The sequence below is a fragment of the Pelodiscus sinensis genome, chromosome 20 (assembly GCF_049634645.1).
Source record: "Pelodiscus sinensis isolate JC-2024 chromosome 20, ASM4963464v1, whole genome shotgun sequence".
Lineage (NCBI taxonomy): Eukaryota > Metazoa > Chordata > Testudines > Trionychidae > Pelodiscus > Pelodiscus sinensis.
In genome coordinates, this window is record NC_134730.1 from 7,750,080 (window position 1) to 7,766,910 (window position 16,831).

The following is a 16,831-nucleotide window of genomic DNA, read 5'->3' on the forward strand; positions in this document are numbered from 1 at the left end:
TGCAGTGCGAGAGGTGCCCAGGTGCGCGGGCGAGAGCCGCGAGCCTTCCCGCGCAGAGCGGACTGGCCAAGATGGACGCGCCCGGCCCGTGCGAGAGGCGGGGGAAGACCGGGCCCACTCGCGCGCTAGGAGGAGAGCAACCAGACACTGAGTCGCGGCGCTGATTGGCTCTGCCACCCAATTGATTTGCATGCCGCAGTTTGTCTTCCCCCGTCACGTGATCAGAGGGGGGTAACGCCGAGGCTTCCTGTTTGAGGTCAGAGAGGGGAGGGGGGGGCCTCTCTTTGCTCTCGCGCTGCCTGGTGGGGTTCTTGTCAGTTAGCAACAAAATGGCCGCGGTGGCAGCAGCTCTGCTCCTGAGGACGGCGACGGCGGCGGCTGCAGCTAGGAAGAGCGGGGGGCCGGCGCCGCCTGCCTGCTAGAGAGAACGCGCGCGAGACGCTGCAGCCCAGCTCCTCCGCCGCAGAGAGACACTGCCTGAGAGGCGCTGCAGCAGCCCCTGGGAGACTTTGCTGCCTCCTTCAGCCTCCTGCCCCCCCCGGGGCGCGAGACTCCTGGGAACCCCCTGTGCCCCACTGAGAGTCTCTGCGGCAGAGCCCGCTGGATCGTCCCTCTCCTCGGGATTCTACGTGAGACGCTCTGCTGGCCCCATTGGATCCCCCTGTGAGAGAGACACTGCTGGATCCTCCTGCTTGGAGCACCGCAAGAGAGACTGCTGGATCTCTTTCTCTACCCCCGCCCCCCATTGTAGGACCCCTTGCGAGAGAGACTTCATTGGATCCTCCTCCTCACTGGGTTCCTACTCTTGGATCCCCGGCTGTGGCTCCATTTTTGGAGGGGGGACTCTTTCAGCTCGTTTGTGGGATCCCCCTTTTCCTTTTAATTTGCACTTTTTGAACACTCAGATGCTCCTCCATCTGGACTGAGAATCCATCAACACAAAAAATAAACTCTCCCCATCCGCTTCACATCGTGAATTTCGTGGGTTTTTGTTGTTGCTCGAAAGCAAACGTGTATTTAAAAAAGAATTCGTGTGCAAAAGTCTAGCTAGGGACATTCTTTTCCTTCCTTTCTTTCTCCACTGGAAAGCTAAAGCTTGTTTTGGAATTGAACCTGTTTCTCCTGCACTGGGACTGGATAACACCGAACCTCTGCTCTTCTGCTTGGATACTGTTTTCTTGTCGACTTGTTTTTCTTCTCTTCTGTGGCAGGTTGTGGGGGGAGTTGTTTTTTTGTTTTAGTTGGAGGGGGGAATTGAATTTTTTTTTTCGTATTCAGAGTCGTGAATTTACGGGTATTTTTTTAAGGCGTTAAAATAAGCAAGAAGCACGTCAGAGAGACCTCTACAAGGTAGACGAAATATTCACTTGTTTCATTACAGAGAGACTGAGTCGAAAGCTGCCAAAGAGCCCCTGAAGGAAAAGAAGAAACGGTAAGGGGGTGATTGTTTTATATTGATCTGCAAACAGTAGAAGTGGGAGCTGAAAAATACCTGTTCAGTCATTGCGTTAGTACATGTCACACTTTCCCCTCTGGAGTGGAGGGCAGGATTTTTCAAAAAACAGTTATAGTGTTTTTAAATAGTACTTATATTTTTCTTTTATTATGGGGCCACTGGAACAAATACTGTAAGGTACTTCCACACAAACTATTCTAAGTTATTTTAAGATATATTTTAACACTAAATTATATTTGTTGAAAAATAGACCTTTATAAATAAAAACTTGGTATTTCCATATACTGACTCTTTTTTTTACACATGCCTAATTTTTGTCACCTGTATTACTTTAATTGAAGTCTCATATATAGAAGTTAAACATTTCTAGGTTTACAGGAAGAGCCTTATGAGTTTGCTTTTTAATAATTGATAATGTACCTGTGAGTTGATGTGTGGTGTTTGTACACTAATATAAAATAATTAGCTCTATTATAAAGCGAGGTCACCAGGACTGCTTTTGATCATAACCAGGTCGGTGAAACTTGAACGTCATACTTGATCAGCTTCAGTTAAATGGCAAGAGCTCTTTAGATCCCTGTCTTTTCAATACAATTAAATTATGGTAACCATCATAATTTAGTCTCTGAATACTAGATATGTGAGCTTATTTTTTCATATTTTCATGAAGCCAAATTATTCTTATTAGCTTCAGTAAGAGCATCAGTCAGGAACAAAAACAGTGGTGTTATGGTTGAGTGTTCAGTTGTTTATCCTTGGATATCAAGAGACAGTGGGAATGTATTAAAGGTATTTGAATCCTCTTTGTTTAATTTTGCAAGTTTGTGTGGAAGGGTAATCTCCTCCCTTATTCTGTAATTGCACGTTAGTAGAAGGTCCAGTCATGAGACCCATTGAAATATACAAATGAGAATATGAACTAGTTTATGCCTCATAAAATAATTTAATATAGTTTTGTTGTCTTAAATTATATATTTTTAATTTCAGTATTTAGTTTCTTTAGGAGTGCCATTATCTAGCTAAGTGATACTTTGATGTGGTTCTAGGATTAACTTTATTCTCTGCTTCAATATAGACTTGTTTTTGTTGTCGAAAATATTGCACTGCATATATTCAGTTTATATAATTTCCAACTTTGATTTGTGTTCTTGAAGACAGCATGGCCATTTTTGCTTATAAACAAATTGAGGAAATATTTTTTCCTTGTATCTTAAACTAATTTGATTTTATATTCAGTGGAATCCAGACTGAAACTTAATTTCACCATTGGACTAATTAAGCTAGTTAAAACTCAATAATTGCTGCTAATAGTGGTTTAGTTGGTTCTATATCTTAAAATAAGATGACTATTGGTGTACTAAGAATAATGAACAAGACAGCATCTGTTATTGGATACAGTTATTCAAATGACCGACTTTAAAATCCTTAACATTAAATATTTCCTTGTTATGAGGTCAGTCAGAGATAACCTTTGGTTTTTGGTTGCTGTTGTACATCATACTGGATTGTTTAAGAAATCACTGGGGTGATAAATTTTTTCTGTATCTGTTGCTTTTCTCAGAAATGTGTGAGGGGTGCTAGGTGGGATAGTAATGGATACAACTTGTCATAATTTCTCAAATTCCCAATTTTTTCCCCTTGCCCAATAATTGTGATTTTTAAAATCTAATAAGCCTCCATTTGAACAACCACTTTCATCCATGAATTGTGATTTCAAAATGGTGTGCTGACAAGTATTACTGAAAGTTGCTCATCAAGTAATATTACTTTGTCATCTCCTACCTCTTATAAAATCTTTCCAAAGTTACTCTTCCCCCTTAACGGTAACTTATGTATAAATAGTTGAGGTTGGTGGTAGGTATTCCTACATCCACTGTTTTACGAAAAAATAAAGTTGACACGGTTATTGGATATCCATATTTTTATAGTCAAGTTTCTTAACTTCTAAATTCAGGCAGTTTGGCTTCCAAAAAGTAAATATCCAATATTGAAGTTAACTTGAAAGACGAAAAATTAGTCACTCTGGGATCACATTAAATTCTGTTAAGGCTGCTAATTTATGAGATTGTCTGACCATTGTTAGGCAGACAAGGCAGGTGTGGGAATAGCTGTCAAATGAGAGTGGTCTCAATTCAGTTCCTGATGAACAGATACTTGCATCCCAAAAATAACTGTTATATTGGCCAATGAATGAATGGGTAAGGAGGGCTTTGAGGCAGTCCCTCCAGGGCAAGGTTAAAACATAAATGATAGACTGTTTTGGGTGGCGCCAGAAGTATGATATAGTTGTTTCTTTGGACAAATAAGACTAATCTAAGTAGTGTCATAAGCCAGATTTGTTGATGCAAAATGACTCTGCTATTCAGAATTTTTTTTTCAGGTGTTATCGCATACATTTGATTGTTGCAGTTATAGCTAGTTATTGTGCAAAGAAGTAGAGTATGTATTGACAAATATTGTTAATGTGTAAGTGGACAGCTTAACATTTTTAATTAATGAGTAAAATGGGTGATGGGGTCCTTTACCATGTTCACTTGGTGTCTGTAGATTTGTTGTAGAGAGTCTTTTGTGATTAGGAGGTTGTCTGATATGTATCTTGGCTATTGAACCAAACATTTACCAGACAGCTTCCGAGGAGTAGTAGAGTTAGTCTGTAACTGGAAAAATGTAAGAAAAGGTCTTCCAGGACCTTAAAGTATAACAAAATACCATCTACATGTTTTGTTAGTCTTTAAGGTCCTGCAAGACTATTTGTTGTTTTTCCACTTACCAGACAGAATACTACACATTAGCTAGATGAAGAGTTGAAGGACACTGGAGAAGACTTTTAGTCTAGTCCACATGCACTGTCCTGGTGAGAAACCTAGTCCCAACAAAGTTTCCTAGTTGCTGGAAAGGGAGAGCAATGGAATTTCTGGCAGGGTGCTTGATTTTGGTGGGGGGTCTCCTTCTTGGAAAGTATTTGCTAATTTAAAGCTCCATCCTTTTCAAACTTTCTAGAGGGGATTTGTCCCCTTTCCATAATTGTCTGCTGAGCTGTGTGAATGGAAATGTGTACATCATCTTTCAATAAGCCTCTTGGCACTTGCTAGGAAGAGGGAAAGAAGAGGTAGAGATCTCGCTAATCTTCTGAGAAGATTTTTCCTTACTCCTAACAGCTAAAGCATGCTTTTGGTGGAATTTATGATCCTTTTGTTGAAATAGTAAAATATTTTCCTATTTTCCTTTTGGTTTTTATATTTTGATAATTATGTATATGATCTTGGTAAGTTCTTCCATGTAGTTAAGATGAGTTTGAGAAAAGCATGATTGCTAGGCTCAATTTGAAGATTGTTTGTATTGACACAATGTGGTTGTTTAATGGGTTGTGAAACGAAAGTGAAGCTCAATATCAGGGTGAGACTAAAACTTTTCCCACCATGAACTACAGATTATTTAAATCTCTTGAAATAATTTGATATTAAATGTAAATTGAATTTAAGACATTTCAGTTAGACTGCTTTGTAAACTCTGTATTTTATCTAGAAATAACACATGGCATTTGGAGGTCTAATTTTTGAAAATCTTGGTTGCTTAGAATTATAATCAAATTGTGCTTTTCATACAGACAAATTAATTTCCTTATTTGCTTTCTTTTAGAGAAAATAGCCATCCCTGTAAGCTGCTTATAGATGAATATTCAAGATACTCAAAACACCTAAAGTCTATTATTAACATTACAGACTCTCTTTTTCATTAATGAGAAATCTAGCTATTAAAACAGTGATCTGGAAATGTTATACTTTCAATTCTAGTTCTGAAAAGTCAACAAGGATGACAGTGAGAATGGATAATACTTTAAATTATATTTATTTCCTCTGGGCAGCTGTCCTTGCAGTGATAAAAATGCACTCTTCCAAATGCTGTCATCTGGCCCCTTTCCAAACTAAGCTGAAGGAAGAGGTCAGGGTTGGAGCAATCTTTTGCTTCAGTAAAGGGAGTGTCTCAGTTGACAGCATTGGTAGATAAAGTTCCTGTACCACTGGCTATGCAAACACTGCAGACTTAAAGTTAAAAAACAAAACCAACTCCCTCCTGCCCTGCAACAACCCTTTTTAGTCAGAGAAAGTAGCTTGTTAATTTCCTATATGTTAGTCTGCTACTGTTGTTCTTAATGTAGTATATTTATGCACAGTGGACAATGTGCATACTACTTATTTGAAAAAAAGAAAACTTCAATTTTGTTCAATCTGTGGTGATACCAAACGTGTACTATTGGTTTTATAAAATTCACATTACAAGATCATGGTAGCACCATCAGATTTTTCTCTTGACCTGTAAGTGGCAGGTAGTAGTTTGTTGGTTCCTTAGTATTAGAGATGAATGATAAGGAAATCTCTTTAATGCCTGGTGATACTACTGTCTATCCAATTTTGTATCAGTTGGTGTCTTCTAACAATTAATGGCTGGATGCTTTCAGTTGTATTAAGATATCAGTGAGGAGGACAAATGACCTTTAGAAGAGAAAATGAATCCGGAGGTGCTGTAGAAATGACCGTTGTTTGCTGTGCTGTAGCTGTTCTCTCAAATAAAATTGCATTACTAAAAGAATTTTGCTCTGCATAGCTTCTTTGATTTAGTGAAAAACTAACTGCCTAGCCATAGTAATGTATAGAGGAATTCATTACTAATTCCAATTTAGTGCTTAGAGCAATATATGTTTTTGCTTTAGAAATCTTGTCTGTCAGAAAATCATGCTTTAGAGTTCAGCCTCTTGCTATAAGCATATTTAGAAATGTTTTGTGTATAACACTTAAAATATGACTAATATACATTATAGTTTTCAGGAAGTTGCTATAAATATGACCATGTATTAAAAGTTATTTTTCTTTTGTATGTTTCTACCACTTAAATTGCTTTAATGCCATTCCACTGTTCAAAATTAAGTTAGCTTAATTGTTGATGGTAGTTGGAGACTAAGTTTTGCTATTAAATCATGCTTAGTTTCTTTTTGAATAAGCATTCAAATCTGAGTGTAACTTCAATTTATTTTAAGGTTGTATTAATCTGAGTTTTTATCAAGAAATGCTCTTGATATGCTAACTTTTTCTAAAAATGTTTCATCTGACAATCTCCGTTTTCTTTATGAAGGTTTTCTTGACGATACTTAATATCCATCGAAAGATCTGTATCAAGTAGATAGCTGAATATTTGCAATATTCACAGTTCTAAGAATCTAAGTATAAAATTTTGAGTTGATTAACCTTGACCCTGGATGTGTCAGCTTTGTAACTTAACTTTTGTAAAGTCCTGTGTAGTGATGATTGAGACCTAGGAAATATTAAGTTTGAGGGGGTAATGAAGGCTGCTTTCTAAAGCTCTTTCCTTTTGTGGTTTATGGTCATAGAGAGCTCAGGAGAGTGACAACAGCTATTTGTGCTATAGCAGCAAAGTTTTATGGCTGGATGCCCAGATTGTCTAGCTGTCTGCACAGCACTGTTGTTTGTCTTTTGAGGTCTGTGGAGTTGGAATGCATTTTAATATACAGATATTTGCAGCTTGCTGTTCCTGTGTTGTGAAATGTACATTCATGTCAGAAATTTAAATCCAAATGAGATTTTTCTTTGTTGATAAAGAATTTGGAATTTATTTTTGCAAGGTTGATTAAAGACTATTTCTCTTGGGCCTTGTCTGCACTATAGGGTACTATTATGGTACTGCAGCTGTGCTGCTATAGCACCATGACGTAGACACTTAGGTCTGGTCTACACTAGGACCTTAGTCTGAAATACCTCCCACCCCGGTCAAATTTGTAAGAGTGCGTCCACACTTCCAATCCCATTATTCCAAAATAAGGGGCCATGGAAGTCTAACGCTGTACTGCTTTTCATGAGGAACTTGTAAGTCTGAAATAGTATTAGTGTGGATGCTCTGGTGCCACTAATTTGAACTAATTGGCCTCTGGAGGCCTCCCATAACTCCCCAGAGTGCTTGCTGGGGCTCTGAGTCCAATGTAACATGGCCACATTAATGGAGCCTGTCTCAGACTACATTTGTTTCTTCCCCAGAGGGAGGGCACGGAACTTTGAGTTTGTAAAATCGGGTGCCCAGTAGAGATGTAATAGTGTAGTCGATTAACCGATAAGCAAAAGCCCCCCATACTTTTTTAAAGCAGGCTGGCCAGCATCCTGACTGAGTCCTGCCTCATGGCCGTTCCAGGAACTTCCCCCTCTATGGCTGTGCATTTAAAATGTATTAGAAGGTAGGCAGGCAGGCACCCTGGCTCAGTTCCAGTTCATGCCTGGTCTGGGAGCTCAGCCCTCTGACAGGGGCTGTTGCCACCCTGCACTGCTGCCTTAGTATGAGAGGCAGCAGTGTAGGGCGACAGGCAGCCGGTCCACAAGGGGAGCCCGTTTTAAAAACTAGCTTCCCTTGCGGATCAGCTCCTGCCTGGTACTGCCACTTCTGTATCAGAGGCAGCAGCATGGAGTGGCATAGAGTTCCTTGAGAGTGGAGCTGGAGTGCATTAGCTGCTGGCCCCACCCCAGGGCACTGTAGAATAGTAGAGTAACCGATAAGAATTAATGAGGTTAATCGACTATTCAGTTAACCAATATTTAACATCCTTAGGGCCCAGAAGTCAAATTTAGTAAATTCAAAATAACCTTCTAGTGTAAGCATGGCCTTATTTGGTTAAAGTTATTTGACCTTATTTTGTCAAGGTAGTAGTGTCTGTGCCAGGGCTGATAATTGGCTTAAGTATGTCTGAGAGGTATGAATTTCATAGCCCTGGGTGACACAAGTTGACCTAAGTTTTAGGTGTAAACTAGGCTGTGGTACTTTCTTTGCATATAAAAACATGTAGTATCCTACAGCTAGTTTTTGTATAGACTAAAAAGTGGAATCTTTAGAGAGAAAACTGATGCATGTAGCTCTTATTTAAAGAGAAATGTACTTAAGTTACTTGGTAAATTGTAGGAAAAACACATTTACAAGGTTTAAAATGTATTTTTGGACAACTATTGATAGGCTGATAGCAAACATAGACTAGAATAGTATTTTATTAATCTCAAACCTGAGAGCAGTAGTCTATTAGGATGGCTATCCACCTTTTCATTGTGATCTCACCTGCAGATTAATAGGACTTGTGTTGGGTTTCCCATCAAGCTACTTGCTTGTGGGCCTTATTTTTTTTTAAAGTAGATACCTAGTGTGAAGGGTTAGATCACATAAATCCCCTAGGGCCGTGGTCACCAACAGGTTGATCGCAATCGACTGGTCGATTGCGAGGCCTCAACCAGTCGATCGTGAGGCGTCCTGTCGGCCCCGCCCCCATTACCCTTCCACCCCCGAGAAGCCCCACTACCTACCTCCAGTGAAAATGGAGGTAGTATAGGCTTCCCGGGGATGGACAGAAGTCCCGCAGCTTAGTGGCACTTCCGGCGATTCCGGAAGTAGCGCTAGCTGCTCTGCCGGGTGTGCTGTGGGAGGGAGCATTGGCTCCCTGCACCGCACAGGATGGGTGAGTCAGCCCTGGGGCAGGTGCGCACGCACGTGGGGTTTTCCTGCGCCGGGGGGTCGGCCCTGGGGCAGGCGTGTGCTGGTTTCCCTCTGGGGGCGGGGGAATCCTGGGAGGAGGCAGATACAGGGGTGTCTCTGCCTCCACTGACACCCCAGCCCCCACTCCCCAGCCACAGAACTCTGTCCCTATTCCTGTCCCCATTGGCACCCTGTCCCCAGCTTCAGAAACCTGTCCCCACTGACACTCTGTCCCCTGCTGCAGAACCCTGTCCTCTGCCCTCCCAGCTCCCTGTTCCCTCTCTCCTACCCCCAGCCGTACATCTCTGTCCCCACAAAATGTATAATTTATAAATGTTTCATTTTAGATTTAAATAGCATGAATAAAAAACAGGTAATTTATTTCATAACTATAAACACGTGATTTTAATTTGATACATCGCATAATTTAAAAATAAACTGTTTTATCAGAGTGTGTAAGGGCTGGGGATAGCAAATGATGGACAGGAGGAGAATAGAGAGGGCGGGGCTTCAATAAAGGGGCGGGGCTTCAATAAAGGGGTGGGGCGGTAGATCTTCGCCTGTTCGGAGATTTAAAAAGTGATCTTGGGTGTAAAAAGGTTGGAGACCACTGCCCTAGGGATTGTCTCCTGGTTTGCTGAACATGCCTACTCTCTGAAGCTCCTCACCAGCCTGTCCTATTGGGCCAGAAGCTCTGGTCTCTCCCCAGTCAAGGCACAGAATTGGGGTTATCACCCCCCTACAGAGCAACACAGACAAAGAACCAGTTCAGTTCTGGGAGAGCTAAGCTATAAGGGCTTGACACACAACCCTCAAAAGGGACCAACCTCTTCTCCCCCACCCTCAAATCTGTGTAAAAGTTTTATACAGAGAATGCTCATAAACAGAGCAGACTTTAAAAATGAGAGAGAAATACACCATGGTTGCTTCCCCCTCACCCCAGATAACACTTGTTTATCATCGGTGTAAATAACTGATTTTTATTAAGAACAAATAGTAGGATTTAAATGGTTGCAAGTGAAAACAAACACCAAGTAGTTCTAATCCACCAGAACTCATTACATGTAAATTCCCACCCTAAATAGCTGTTCTTATCCCAGGTAAAAAGCTTTAAGTCAGAGTTGATCTTCAATGTGGCCTGGGTCTATGGCTTTTCAGAGTTCTTAATCAAATATCCTCTTAGGGCAGGCCAGGCAGTTTCTAAGGCCAGATGAACACAAAGGGCTGATGGTTTCCCGTTGCTTGAATAGACTTTTTCCCCAGGGCAGGAAACCTTTGTTCAGTATCCTTTGTCCCCCATGGGGGGGGGGGGGGGCCGGTTCAAGATGGCTTCCAGTACCAGGTGGCATGGTCTCCTGTCTTTCTAGGACCAACCACAATTTGGGCTTGTAGGACAAACATCACCATTCACAGGTCATTGGTTTGAGTATTGAGTTAAGTACCTGCGGATTGTAACGGCCTTCATTAGCACATGTATAAACAGATTCGTACTTTGTCAAATTTCACAAAGAAAAATAATAATGCACAAAAATACACAGTTACATCAGATTTTAATTGTAAAATTGATATTACATGATTTGTTTTGCCGAAGTCATATTTGAGGTTATGCATATTCATATCCATAAGCCAGTTTTCATAAAGCATTGGGGAGCATGACACTTAGTACTAGTAGATACCAACTGAGGAGGAACTTCACTTTTCTTTCTGGCTGCTGTTTCCTTTCCACTTCCTTTATTCTTATTTGTGTAGTCTCTGTTTGCTGCTTCTATTTTTGTGGCTTTTTGGTGTCTCCTCCTGTGTGTTTTAATGTGGAATTCCTGTGACCGATAAGAGACTTTTTCACTTCTTGATTGTGAAGGTAAATATTTACTCCATTTAGCTTTATTGACTGACTTTAAGGTAGTTGTACAATATATAAAAAGATGAGTTTGTCTTAAACTGTTTTTAGTTCAAATTGTTAGCCGTTTGAGCTTCGTCAGTGAGCGTTGGGGGCTTTTGGAGGAGCTTTTTGCTTCTCACTTGTTGTCCCCCACTGATTTTTATTTATTTATTTATTTTTCCTGTGGGTCAGTGACCCCCGACCCAAAAAGGGTTTACCACCTCTGTCATAAATAAAGAAAACATTTAAACCTTTTGTATTGGACATTATATTTTACTTTATTTTAAATAAAGTAGTTTGATAAACTAACGAGAAAGTTAAAACACTTACTCTGTCTTATAATTTAAATTAAACGGTTTTCACTAGCTGCAGCTGGTTCAGAAAATAAGGACACCATACTCAGCCTGTCCTTGCCTCCCATCCTCCCTCCTTCTCCTGGAACACAGACCCCTGAATAAATTAAATGTCAGTATACCACTTCTGAAAGGTTGCTGATCCCGGTACTTAGGTAAGCTCTGCATCTTTCTTTTATTAATGAAGCTGCTGTAAGTCGGACTATTATTGACTTTAAAAAGTGTCATCAACACTCAGACCCATACATAGAGGTGAAGAAGTCAAATCTCGGCACTCCACCTCTGAAAGGTTGCTAATCCCTGCCCTAGCGCATTGCCTGGGAACCAGATATGTGCAAGCCCTTTTCAGTGGCTTCTATTTAAAGGGCTTGCGCTTTCTAGGCAGCTGGAAGCCACCCGTCAGGTGCAAGCCCTTACAGAAGCAAATGAAAGGGCTCCCAGCTCTGTCACACTGGCCTGTTGCCTGGGAGCTTTCTGGGAAGCGTGAGCCCTTTCAACTACTTCTATTCAAAAGACTTGTGCCTGCCGGGTGGCTGTCAGGTAACAGGTTAGCAGCGGGGCCAGGAGCTGCCAGCCATTCTGTGAATTCTAAGCTCTGGGAGGAGGCTAGCCCCGGCACCCTCCCATGTACTTCAAGTCCCTACCATTGGCCGAAGTCAAGAGACATGGACCCCAGGCTAAGCGAAGCTCCGAGCAAGGTAGCTCTCAATCCCTCCCCTTCTGCCCGAGGACCTGCCCTTTCCGGGTCAGCCCGTGGCCACTTATGAAACTTGTGAAGTGGCCCCCCCTTCCAAAATTGCCCACCCCTGCTCTAACCTGATCTTTCCTTGGTAATATTTATAAAGGCTGGGATGCTCATGGCCATGAATGCTCCACTTCCTGATCCCGAACATGCTGCCCACAACAGAAAGGACATGGGGGCAGCTGTCTGCCAGGCAGCCCTACTGTCTGGGTTGTGTGGCTGCCGCCAGAGCTGGAAGCAACGTTGTGGTGAGGCTGCCTGGCTCCGACCTCGGGACACTAGGGCAGTCTGTAGTGCCACTCACCAGAGAGGAGAATTCTAGTGTGTGTGGTGGCGCTCACCTTGTAAGGACCAGGGCTTGTTAGCAGCTGGGGAACCGCTGCCATTGATCACTAGTACATAGATTGGTTTTCAACCATAGTGCCACTTGATTTCAGAATAAAGGAATAGTTGGTGCAAAATGTAATTGTTCACTTAAGTAGACTTCTCCTGTTTTTTGGTAACTTAACTTGAAATGAAAGTAATAGAGGCCATACATTTATGAAGTGCTTTGTAGATGGTGATTTAACTGCCAATTTATATTTTCTAACACTTATCATACATATCTAAAAAAAAATCATATATTAATTATTAGACTGAGTTCAGGGTTGCTGTCATAATGGTTTGTGCTAGGGATGTTAAAAAGCTAATCGTGTAGTCAATAAAATTTCTGTCAACTACATGATTGGTTGATAAGGGAGGAAGCCTTAGGGAGTTACACTTTCCTTCTCCTCCTGCCTCCGCCTCCCTCTGACCCCTGCTGCAGTTCTGCTGTTTACATGTAGTAAGAGCCAGGCTGCCTGCCACGTGGCACTTACTACATTTAACCTGCAGAGCCATAGCGGAGGTAGCTACTGGACCAGATGCGAGCTGGGACTGAGCCAGGATTGCTCGGTCCTGGCTTGTGATGGGTCCAGTAGCTTCTGTCCACGTGGGAGGTCCCTGGGCCAGCTGTGAAAAGGGAATGCTTTGCGACAGCCTCCCCTGCCCCAGCCCCTGTAGTGTTGCCTCTAATATGGCAGCTGCAGGGGGGGTGGGGGCGGGAGAGGAGGTGGCATTGTGGAGACAGTGCTGCAGGGAACCTGTTTTTAAGCATTTGTGCTAGTATTTTGGCTGCTTTATCTCATCTGCAGAAACACAAAAACAAGTTTTAATACTGAAAATAAAACTGTTTAGCGTAGTTTGATAGTATTTGTTAAAAGTATTTAAAACCAGTAGTAATGTATATGCTGTTTAAGGAGCCAATCTAGTGAGCTCCTCCTTCCCCCACTGTCTCTATCAGAGGCAGCAGCGGGTGGATAGGAGAGGCTACTGTGAAGCAGCCTCTTCCCAAGGTAGGCCGAGGTTCCCTGTGGGCAGAGGCTGCTCCAGCAGCAGCCCCTGTTCAGTGGCCTGGGTTGGCTGTGAACAGGGGCTTCTGGAATCAGTGTGAGCTGGGACCAAACAGTCCTGGTTCACACTGGTCCAGGATGCTGCGCCTCTGTATTTTGAATGTAGTAAGAGCCCGGTGGCTCTTACCACATTTAAAATGCAGAGCCAACATGAACCGGGACTGCTCAATCCCAACTTGAGCCAGCTCCTGGAGCTACCCCTGCTGCGGCTGTGCAGAGAGGCCTTTATTGACTAATCGTGTAGTCAATACAAATTGTACTGACTACATGATTAGCCAGATAACTGCAATTTAACATCCTTACCTCCAAGCTCTGTCTCTGCAGTGTTGTGTACCCCTCCCCTGCATGCTGCTGCCTCTATTTCTGAGAAGCAGCAGCGCGAGGTAGCAGGGGGCTCACTAGGAGTTCAGCCGTATTGCATTGGCTGCGGGCCCCACACCTTGGGTCTATAGAGTAGTTAACTAGCTGCTAAGAATTAATGTGATTAGTCATCTGTCAGTTAACTGAATAGTCAATGTCCCTATTTGATACCCAGAAAATTTTCAAGAAAACCCAGAGAGATGGATCATTCTGGTGGCTATAAGCCTGATATGTGAAAAGGATCCATCTACCATACTTGTATGTTCATAATTTGTATAATTTTTGCTTGCTTAGTTCCCAAATATATTATTGCACTATTTTCTCTCATAACTGACCTTTTAAAAAATTTGTCAGGCTTGATGACCTTAATGCGGTTGTACAGACTTATTCTTTTGTTGATGCTTGTGAAATCATCTTTCTTTCTGTGTATCTCTTAAACTTGTCTTTCACTAACTCAAGTTGGTCCAGTAAACATCTCTAGCACTGTTGTAGCAATTTCAAAATAGCATTTCAGCTAAGGATGGAGAATTGCTTGCAGAAACTTGAATGAAGCAAATTCCTTTGTCACTTCAGTGTTCTTGATCTTTTTAAGACTACCAAAACAAATCTTGAGCACAAAGTTTCAACTTGTGCACTAACTTCGTTCATAAAACTTGAAGAGGCCAGTAAGTTATAATTAGAAGAAAATGCTTCTTGGTTTGCCGTTTAAGGTTTCGGATATGTCCACTAGAGCTTTTAAAACAGTTCATAATAGAGCTTATAGGTGTTCTTCCTTTAGATATTTGAAGTTTAACCTCCTGCTGAGTATCCCAGGACCCCTGACATTTTTTTGTGACTCTGGATTAGTTCACTTGGGTCTTGCTTAAATTCTTCTTTTCATCCCCTTGATAAATTGAATTCCATATTCACAGTGCATTTAACTAGAATAGTGTTTGAAAAACATAAAAAAGGCACCTGAATTTACAAAAGAAGTAATTTAATTCATTGGAGAGTGGCGGTTATGTTTTTTGCAAGTTTAATTGTGGGAAGGAAGTGAGTGCTTATTGTATTCCAAATCTTCCCAGCACATGGAACATTTTGAAACTTTTTTGTTCTCTATTTTGTTTAACGAAAGATAAGGCTTACAGCTAAAACATTAGCATAGATCATGTACTTTTTGTTTTTTAAACTTGCTACCTATTTCATTTGTGCTGTTTGTAAACGTACTTACAATAAAAACTGCTAGAATATTACAATTTGATGGAGAGGCTTAAATGAGGCTGAACTTTTAATTGAACAGAGTAGTTCTTTTTCCATTGGAGGTCCCCTTTGTTCTTAGCTATGTATATTTTCCATACCACGTGGCTGAATTTTTATGTTTTTAGTTTCTATAGTTTTCATCTCTTTTTTTTTTTAAAAGCGATCTGAGGCTACTGCCAAGCAAGTGCTTAAAGATACACAGTATTTAAACATGGAATGATGACATTTTTATTGGCACATGTTGGTAAACATTGATTTCACTCTGCATTCACCAACCGTCAAAATCCATCAATAGAGATTTATAGAGGCAAATTGAGAAAAATGCTGCTTGAGAATTTTAATGTCATGTAAAGATATTTTTACTAAGTATATTTTGATATGCAATGTTGATTTTTGTTTTAATTGTTAATCTATCTTCTCAAAACCCAATTCCAAATGGAGTTAAATCCATTGTCTGATCTCTGTAGTATCCCTACAAGTGTGAAAATGTAAATAGAAAAAAGTGGCAAAAATGCTTAAACATTTCAGTGATTTATCTATTGCAATAACAATACTCTAGTTTTGCTAATCCCAACAATAACTAATAATTTTTCTGTAAATTCAAATGTTCAAGGTTTTCATTGAGTACTTGTATAATAATCTATATTTGTAAAATGCTCTTTTTTTTTAAAGTGTTGTAGATATTCATGATCATATTATCTTTATTTCTTATAACCTGCCCTTCTTTGACACACACCTTGCTCAATGGCATCAGTGTGTCTGGGTCACCAATACAACATAGAATCATAGGGCTGGAAGAGACCTCAGAAGGTCATCGAGTCCAGTCCTCTATCCAAAGCAGGACCAATCCCAACTAAATCATCCCAGACAGGTGGGCAAGCAGCCCTGCTAGGTTGGGTGTGGGGGAGGATGAGGCAGGATGCCTGCTGGGGGGCAGCCTGCCAGCAGCAGGCGATGGGCTTGGGAGCCAGTGGCAGGAGACCTCCCCCTGGTATGGCAAACTTTCTCGTTCGACTCTGGTTAGGTCTTGATGGTGCTGGTTCAGCCAGTTCCAGCCTATACTGAGAACAGCTTCTTTCCACCCTCTTGGGAAACTCCCTTCAGCTACTTGAAGGCTGCTATCAAATCTTTTCACTCTTCCCTTCTATAGATGAAATAAGGCCAAGACGCTCAGCCTCTCCTTGTAAATCATGTGCTCTAGCCCCTTAATCATTTTTGTTGCCTTCTATCCAATAGGTCCACATCCTTTCGGTAATGGGGGGAGGCCCATAATTGGAAACAGTACTCTGTGGCCTCACCAATGTCAAATGAAGGGGAATAATCACTTCCCTAGATCTGCTGGCAATGCTCCTAATGCACCCCAATATGCATTAGCCTCCTTAACTACAAGAGCACACTGTTGACTCTCATCCACTGTAATCCCCAGGTCGTGGGTCCGCTGTGGCAAGCCTGCTTCCCTCCAAGAGGTCACTGACACTCTTGTTTGTTTGCCCTGCTGCTGTCCTGGATGGACTCCCACAGGACTCCCAGCTGTTGACCCCCGCCAACTCCCCCGTAGTTAGCCCGCTTGGGCTTCCGGGCCGCACAGGGCTCCTGCCTCCATCCCTTCATTGCAACACTCTGGTTAAAGAATATCCATTGTGTTGCTGGTCCATGGATGTTGCCGGACTAGAGAGTCCTGGTTTAGAGAGGCTCATCCTGCAATTCTTCTGCTTCTGCTTCTGCTTCTGCTTCTGCTTCTGCTTCTGCTTCTGCTTCTGCTTCTGCTTCTGCTTCTGCTTCTGCTTCTGCTTCTGCTTCTTCTGCTTCTTCTGCTTCTTCTGCTGCTGCAGCAATAGAGGGGGCATTGAATTG

General features: G+C 41.8%; 1 protein-coding gene across 4 annotated transcripts in view; it reads left to right on the forward strand.

Moving 5' to 3' along the window:
- Positions 1-227: 227 nt before the first annotated feature.
- Positions 228-16,831, forward strand: part of TNRC6C (trinucleotide repeat containing adaptor 6C) — a 344,243-nt gene continuing 327,639 nt past the window's right edge. The window contains exons 1-2 of one of the 4 annotated variants that reach the window (XM_075903557.1): positions 229-1,211; positions 1,382-1,432. The gene's annotated coding sequence lies outside the window, so the exon portion shown is untranslated. Of the gene's footprint in view, positions 1,433-16,831 lie in introns of all 4 variants that reach the window. The other 3 variants (XM_075903558.1, XM_014573581.3, XM_075903560.1) reach the window with 3 other exon arrangements.